This window comes from Hevea brasiliensis, chromosome 10 (assembly GCF_030052815.1).
Source record: "Hevea brasiliensis isolate MT/VB/25A 57/8 chromosome 10, ASM3005281v1, whole genome shotgun sequence".
Classification (NCBI taxonomy): Eukaryota; Viridiplantae; Streptophyta; class Magnoliopsida; order Malpighiales; family Euphorbiaceae; genus Hevea; species Hevea brasiliensis.
In genome coordinates, this window is record NC_079502.1 from 10,225,185 (window position 1) to 10,233,997 (window position 8,813).

Here is an 8,813-nt window from a genome sequence, read left to right on the forward strand (position 1 = left end):
ATAAAATGCCTTACAGTAACAAGCTTGGCCACAGGAGAAAATCTGTCTTTGTAATCCAGCCCCTCAACTTGATTGTATCCCTTGGCAACCAAACGAGCCTTAAATCTATCTACCTCACCATTAGGCTTGCATTTCACCTTATACACCCACTTGTAGCCTATAGCTTTCTTCCCTACTGGTAAGGTAGTTAACATCCAAGTATTATTTTTCTCCAAAGCCACTATCTCTTGCTGCATAGCCTCAATCCAGTTAGTATCCTTAGATGTTTGGGAGTATGTAACAGGTTCATGAATAACAGATACATTGTTTATAAAAGATTGATGAATGGGAGTGAAAGCAAGAAAATGGTTACCTGAGTATGAGGATGCAGCTGAGCCGGTATTAACTATAGTTGGAGTGGCAGCTGAAGCTAAATGAACAAAATCCTTTAACCAAGTAGGTTTTGAAGAATGTCTAGAAGATCTTCTTAAGGGAACAGAATTATGAATATTTGATGAATGAGTAACAGGAACACTATCAGTAGGAGTAGAAGGTGGAGTTGAAGAAATTGGTATGGAAGAAGATGAAACATGAGGAAGAGAATCTTGTGAGTCAGTAGAAGTAGCTGGTGATGAAGAGTTAGGACTATCAAATTTAGATGCTGAAGGTACAGGTAGAACTAAATCAGAGAAATTAAAAATGGTTGAAGACTCATTTTCAAGTTTGTGTTTAAATGGAAAAATAGACTCATAAAACAGAACATCTCTACTAACAAAGATTTCCCTAGTCTTCAAGTCATACAACTTGTAAGCTTTACTATGGCAGGAATAGCCAAGAAGAAGGGATTGAATGGATCTGTCAGTGAATTTGACTTTATGAGGGTATATATTTGCTACATAACGAAGACATCCTGTGACTCTTAAATGGGTATAATCTGGTGGTTTTTGATACAAAAGCTCATAAGGAGTAAGCTAGCTTAATTTTTGAATTGGCAATCTATTCACTATATATGTAGCAACTAATATACATTCAGACTAAAAGGTTTTTTTGCAGATTGACTTGAAGTCTTATTGCCCTTGCTGTGTCAAGTAAGTATCTACGTTTTCTCTCCACCACCCCATTCTGTTGGGGTGTATAAGGACAAGTTCTTTAATGGGAAATACCTTTATCAGACAGTAATTGAGAAAAAGCTTGACTTAAAAACTCTGCTCCATTATCATTTCTAACTGTCTTAATTGTAACTCCAAATTGGTTCTGAATAGAATGGACAAATTTTGAGAAAATACCAAGAGTTTGAGATTTATGTTGCAATAAGGTCCAAGTGGCTCTAGAATAATCATCTACTATGGTAAGGAAAATTTTGGCTCCTGTGATAGAGGTGATAGGATAAGGTCCCCAAAGATCTATATGAATAAGATCGAAAGGATGGGTGGATATTGAGTCACTATCTGGAAAAGGAAGTCTATGATGCTTTGCTAATGGACAAATGAGACAACTGAATTTATCGTTATTTGTAAATGACATTCTAGGTAAATGAGACATTTTACCAAAAGAAACATGACCTAATCTAGCATGTATGACAGAAATATTTTGTGTTGACATAGAAGATGCATTGGAACATATAAAACTCTCTTTATTGATTTCAAAGTTAGAGAGAATGGTATTTACAGAGTGAAAAGAAAGAAAAATTTGTTGCAGCTTTTTTAAACAAGAAACAATTGTGGAAGTTACAAAACTCAATTTGTCCAAAATGTATAATCCTGCTGCCTCTCTTCCTACTGCTAATACTTCCTCAGTCTGCTGGTCCTGAAGCAAACAAAATAAAGGATAAAAGGTGAGTTTGGTAGTTGAAGTTTTGACTAGCTTACTTACTGACAACAAATTATGGGTAAAAGAAGGCAAGTAAAGTGCATTTTGGAGTTGTATGTGTGAATGTAAACTAATGGTGCCAGCTTGGGTAACTTGACTAACATTGCCATTTGGTAAGTGAACAGAAATAGGTGTAGCAAGGGTCATAAGGGAACCAAACAAGTGTAATGCAAATGTCATGTGGTCTGTGGCACCTGTATTTATTATCCATAAATTGTCATCATATCCTTTTGCAAATAAACCACTAACTTAACTAAAATTACCAGCAAAATTAGTGACACTCTGAAGTGTTGACGTTCCTGGATGTGAAATTGAAGAAGTAGCAGCTATCATTGGTGCTTTTCCTCTAGACAGTCTCTGAATCTCCTGCCGTAATAAGCCCAACATTGTACTTAACTCCTCAATTTTACTATTGTCACATGCAATATCAAGAGGAGTATTCAAACAAAACTGATTCACAGCTGTTGCAGCAACTCTATTGCCTTGATCTGAGTTAAACTTGTACCGTCGAGGAATATTCTGCTGTGTATTTTTGTTCTTGGACTGCCACCAATCTGGGTACCCTAAAAGTTTGAAACACCCTTCTCTAGTATGGCCATCCAGATTGCAATATGTGCAATGTCCCTTCCTCGGATCATACCTTCTTTGGTCCCCTTGGTCTCTCTTAAAATTCTGTGACTGAGTTTGTGTTTTTGTAAAAAGAGGAACTGAATCCTTTAGTTCATAAAAATTCAACAAAACTTGTTTTTGTGTCTCAAACTTCTGAGCCATTGAATATGCCTTGTTAATTGAAGGCAGGGGATCTTGTAACAAGATCTGATTACGAACAGGTTCAAATACATCATTTAATCCCATGAGAAATTGCATCAACCTATTTCTTTTAGTTAACTCAGTAACCTCTTTTACTACTCCACATGTACACTGAGGTAAAACATCAACAGAATTCAATTCATCCCAAAGCACTTTAAGCTTCATAAAATACACAGCAATAGTAACATTTTCTTGAGTGATTGAAGAAATTTTCCTTTGCAATTGGTAAATCAAAGGCCCGTTACTCTCTCCAAATCTCTCTGCTATGTCCTCCCATAACTCCTTAGATGAAGTTGCGTATATAAAGGCCCTCCACTAACTCCTTTGATATGGAGTTCAAAATCCATGAAGTGACCATGTAATGACATCTTTTCCACAACTCATAACCCTCATATCCCTCTTCAGGTGTTGGAATTGTCCCATTAACAAACCCTAATTTTTGCTTGGCACCTAGGGCTATTCGTATTGCTCTACACCATGATCGAAAATTACTTCCAACTAAAGGAGCTAAGACGAGAATCGTACCTGGATGATCAGATCCTAGTAAATTCATTGGATCTCCTGTATTCTGATTTTTTACAATTTCTCTTTCAACTTGATTTCAACCTCTTATTACAACATGTTCCTCCATTCTCTGCTTTACGCAAATCTTCTAATGGAATTCTTCAAGTTTCTGAGAGAATTTCAGAAGGAAAAGAAAAAATAACTGTCTCCTAGATTGAAACTCGCTCTGATATTGTCACACCTTACCCTAACACGATCTCCTAGTGAATTATGTTCACCGAATTATGTTCACCTACCGATAATTCATTAAACATAAGAGATTTTAAATCCTTTTTCTTTCAATTTAAAATGGTGGGTCATATCTTTTAATTATCAAAAATTATTTAATTAGAATTTATATCAAAATTAAATTATTGATTTATATAAAATCTTTATAATTTTTGAAAAAATTTTGACAGAGTGCAAGCTGTATTTTGAGAAAACAGTTTTTCAAAACCTGAAAAGAAAGCACTTCCAATAGATTTTTAATCAACCCAACTCTAAATAATTCTCAATTCAACACAAGTCAGCACATTTCAATAAACCTTATCATCATTGCATTTAATTCAATTTACGTACCATAGTCCCAAATTTCAAAAAGAAAATCAAAAATAACATTATTAAAAGCTTTACTATACAACTGCTCAATTGTATATATGGATCCATATTATTAATTTACATCAAAAGAAAAATTTACAAAGGGTATAATTAATATACCCGGAGAAAGTCCAAAATAACTTCAAGTTCAACTACAAGCAGCTTATTCTGCTGCCTTATCCTTTTTCTTATCTGCGCCAGCAGAATAAGCTATTGCTGAATATTGATACTTAGTGGTATGCAACTAAGTAAATTCAACTCATTACAAAGCATAATAAACCAAAATATGACAAATTAAAAATTTCATAATCACATGAGGTGTTTTCCAAAATCTCAAGTTAACATGAACTATTTATTTCAAACCATTTTTCACAAATCACTAAATAAAGGTATTGCCAAGAACACCCAGTCTAAACCATGACACAAAATTTCACGATCAATGCCATGTTGTACACCACACCACAACAAAGCAAATCACCTCACTAACCGTTATTAATGAGTGAAGTGTTAGTAGTATGCCTTAGAGCATATCATTTTGTCTGTATCTAGTACATATTTTATTAATAAAAGGTAATTTCATTTTTTCGTTTACATAATATATTTATATGTAATAGAAAAGGTCCATTGATTTTTTATTAGAAATTCTAATCTTAAGTTGTTAAGAATATGAGTGACAGTATTTCTAACTCAAAGTATCATAAATTGGTTCACAATCTAGGATACTTCACAAAGAACATGACTTATCCAAAAATATTGTTATCATCTTTGTTCCCAAGGTACTTATATGAGATATAAATAAGATGGAGTGGTGAGTCTTATGCCACATAACAAACATGATAGGCACTTTTACATGATAAGTAGGCCGAACCAATGTTGCTTATGACAAGCACATGGAGTTTACTCTTGTCAATGCATTGTCATATATCATATCAGTGCATATAATCTTTAGATCTAAGATAACACAATTATCTTGTATATAGGTGGTTTGAGTTTGATACTTGATATGAACCTGCCTAACTCCACCACAAAAGCTAGCTCACAAGGGGAGGTTTGCAAACTCATATATATAACACCCAAGACCTCCCTGCAGAACCGATGTGGGACGCATCATTCCCGACCCCTTTAGACTGAACGTCCTCGTGAAGTAACCGGGGTCATGACTCGTTCACCCCGACCTCTCCCGAATAAGGTCAGGGAACCTTTGTACATGGCCCACCGACCCATACAGAGTGAGGCTCTGATACCAAATGATATGAACCTACCTAACTCCACCTCAAAAGCTAGCTCACAAGGGGAGGTTTGCAAACTCATATATATAACACCCAAGACCTCCCTGCAGAATCGATGTGGGACGCATCAATACTGCTTTCATACTTGTATTGTGTATGGGTATATGGGCATGTGTTGGCTTCTACTAGTTATATATGGAGATAGGTGTTGATCAAGATGCAATCAGTTACCCTAAGTAAATAGGGATAAAATCCTATGTTCATTTAATTGTTCTTGATGTTTCAAGTTCCTGGCCAGGACAGACAGATTTAGTTAGAAAAGAGTTTCTGATAAGAAAATCTAATTAATCAAGAATTAAAATTAAAAGAGAACATAATGTTCATAGCAAATGGGGTTTGACATTAACCATGACTCCAGCTCGAATTGAGATTTTATAACGGAGAGATTCTAGTGCATGGTAACATATTATTAAAGGTTCATTTAAGATATTCCTTGTTACTGATTGGATGGCCATGGCATGCTATGCTAGGTGTTAACCATGGTCTATGATATGCCTAAAATGATTTAGAGAAATCATTTATGGTAAGAAAGAGTTCTGATGATATTAAGAGTTAATATCATATCTCATTGCCAATTAGTGATGAGCCTAGTGAGTCACACACATACACAAGTTAATCACCAAGTAAAATGTGATTTAATTAATTAATTAAAGAGTTTAATTGATTAATTAAATAGGTTTTGATTTGCAATGAGATTGTAAAGTCCTGGGCATGGCTTGAAATCAAATCTAGGTTATTGGATATATAGTATAAGTTAAATTTATATTTAAAGTGTTTAAATATGAATTTAATTGTGAGAAATTAATTAATAGGGATTAATTAGTTAATTTATATTTGATATAAATTAATTTGAAGAGGAGAAACTATAATTTTAGGTTGAGAACTCAAATTAAAAGTAAGGGTAAATTGGTCATTTTACATGGTGACATGTGGCACCATGAGATGGTGACACATGGCTCATGGTGCCACATGTCACCAAATGAGCTTGCCATTTGTCTTCTAATCATGCAAGATGATAAAAGTCAAGATTCAATCTACCTTAGACACTTAGCTTGATGAGATTAGGTCAACAAAAGTAAGATTAAATCTAGTAGTGATATATGGTAAGAGGGTTAATGAGATTTTAACCTAAGTATAAAAGGAAAAGAAAGAAGAAACAAAATTATTCTTCTTCCTCTCTTCAAAGTGGACGGCACCTTTGGAGAGTCCATCTCCTCTCTTCTTTTCTCGCTTGATTCAAAGAAAAATCCCTTGGTTTCTTTGAATTAAAATTGCTAGGAATTGTTTCTAGTGTCCTATACACACATATAACCTCTCTAAAAGCCAAACCCTAAATTATAATTGGTTGGCAAGACTTGAGAAGCAAAATTGAGGGTTGCCATTGGTGATCTTGGTGTGGACAAGCTAGAGGGACAACACTTGGGGTCCTAGGAGCTTCCTAAAGGTGTCAATTGCATCCATAGTGCATTGAAGAGGTTAGTGCCCAAATTCCTCTTTCAAATTAGGGTTTAATTGAATTAATTTATTAATTCATAATCTTAAATGGCAAATGAAGATCCTAATACATATTAAAAGTATTTTAATATGCAATTGAGCATTGAAATTAATTAGGCACATAAGAGATGTGGCATGATGCATGAAACCTTAGAAGAAAAATTTTTGAAATTCAATGCTCCAATGCACCAATTACCATACTTTTGCTTCCTTCAATTGGTATCAGAGCCACTATATTTACCATTAGGATTGAATATGAGGTTTAATTGTGTGAGTTGATCAAATTTGGATTGATCCAAAGCTGTTTGGATCTCACCTTAGTGGCGGCATAAAAGTGAATCACACCCTAAGGGTGTGTTTGATGTATGTGCATAGTTTATGGGTCCTTTATGCAATTGTTGTATATTTTAAGGCCCATAATTAGGCCCATACCTAATTAAATTGTTTAATTAAGAATTTTAATCACACAATTAATTTATGAATAATTGTTTTCATAGTATTAAATTTGGAAAGGGTTTCTAAATTTAAATTTATTTGAATGAGATTCAAATCTGAATTTTTTTGTTGAATATGTGATATTCAATTTAATTTTTTATTTTGTATATTTAATTTAATTGTTAAATTTTAATATGCATGATGGATGATCATGGACAATAAAAGACCAATGTGATTGGATTTATTTCTTTTATTTTTCTTTGAGTTGAAAAATAATTAATTTTGTTTTAGTAGCATGTATTATAAATATTGTAATAATTTGGGTTGTAATTTCATTTATTTGAGGACTTTAAAGTCCATATTCTTATAAATTTGCCTTTGTATGCCAATGATTACAATGTAATTGGATTGCAAGAAGATCAAGGAGGTCAAGAGCATTGGTGGGACCAGTGGGAGGAAATCAAGATTAAGTGTTGATTATGTACTTCTTCAGTAACTCTTGTAAAATGAATGAATGAAATACACCTAGGAATGCCCTGATTCAATTTTTGGTGGCTCAGAATTGAATCCCTTAGAAAGTCCATGGTCATACCATATTATTTATTTATCCATGTATGCATGAGATGTATGGGAATGTATGCAAGTATATGATATATGCATGCCAATTGGATAATGTGCAAAGTGGGACCATAATAGTAATTAAGCCGACCACTAAATCTTCCAAACAAATGATTAAGTTGGAAATGGTATAATTAAAGTAATTATATCTATACCATGGCCCTCTATTGATGCAATTATTTTAAGAAATTTTAAATACTTGCATGTGATGCATTTAATTTAAGAGATTTTTTTAAGAATAATTGTTAAGCATGAGATGTTGTAAATATATAAATAGTTGATGGCCAATAATGGATGTGCTTAAGGACATTAAAATTATTTGCATGTTTACTGGCTCAATGAGATCAACTTAACTAATGCAAGATAAATCAATAATGGATGTGCCTGAGATTTTGAGCATTAGGGGCTAAATAAATGATTGAACCTCACATGAGATGTGATGGGCAAGGAGTTGCTCACTTATAGTTTATTGTAATTCCAATAATGGATGTGCCTGAGGATGATCAATAAGACTATAAGAATTCTGTCACACCTTACCCCTCTGTAAGGCATAACATGATCCCGTAGAATACTTAATGGGTTATCGGTAGGTGAAGTTCGGTAGTTCATTAAGTATTCTACGGGATCATGTTATGCCTTACAGAGGGGTAAGGTGTGACATGTTTTAGTGGTATCAGAGCATGGTTTTTCAATAAATTTTGACTATGTGTATGAATATTTTATTGATAAGTACAACTGCTCAAGTATCTTTAATTGATACATATGACGTATTTACATCATGAATATGCACTAACGGAGGTCAACCTCCTTGTGTTTGATCTCAGGAAGTAGAAATTTTGAGAAAACGGAATGGAAGGAGGAGATCATTCCGAAGAACAATCTGTTGAGGCTGAGGTTCAAGAGGAAGCCCCAGCACTCCAGAATGTGAGTGGGTCAGCCACTCCAGCTCCTGCTCCAGCACCGCAGTTTCCTGCTCAATTTATACAGTAGATGTCTGCCTTCCTTCAGCAAATGGCGGGTAATGTGCCACCCCAAGCTCAAATACCGGCTCAGTAGCACAACCACAAAATTTCTCACTCGCAAAGATGAAAAATTGATGAAATTTGGGGCCACTGAGTTTAAAGGCACTGTGGATCCACTGGAGGCAGAACAGTGGTTGGAAAGAATGGAACGAGTTTT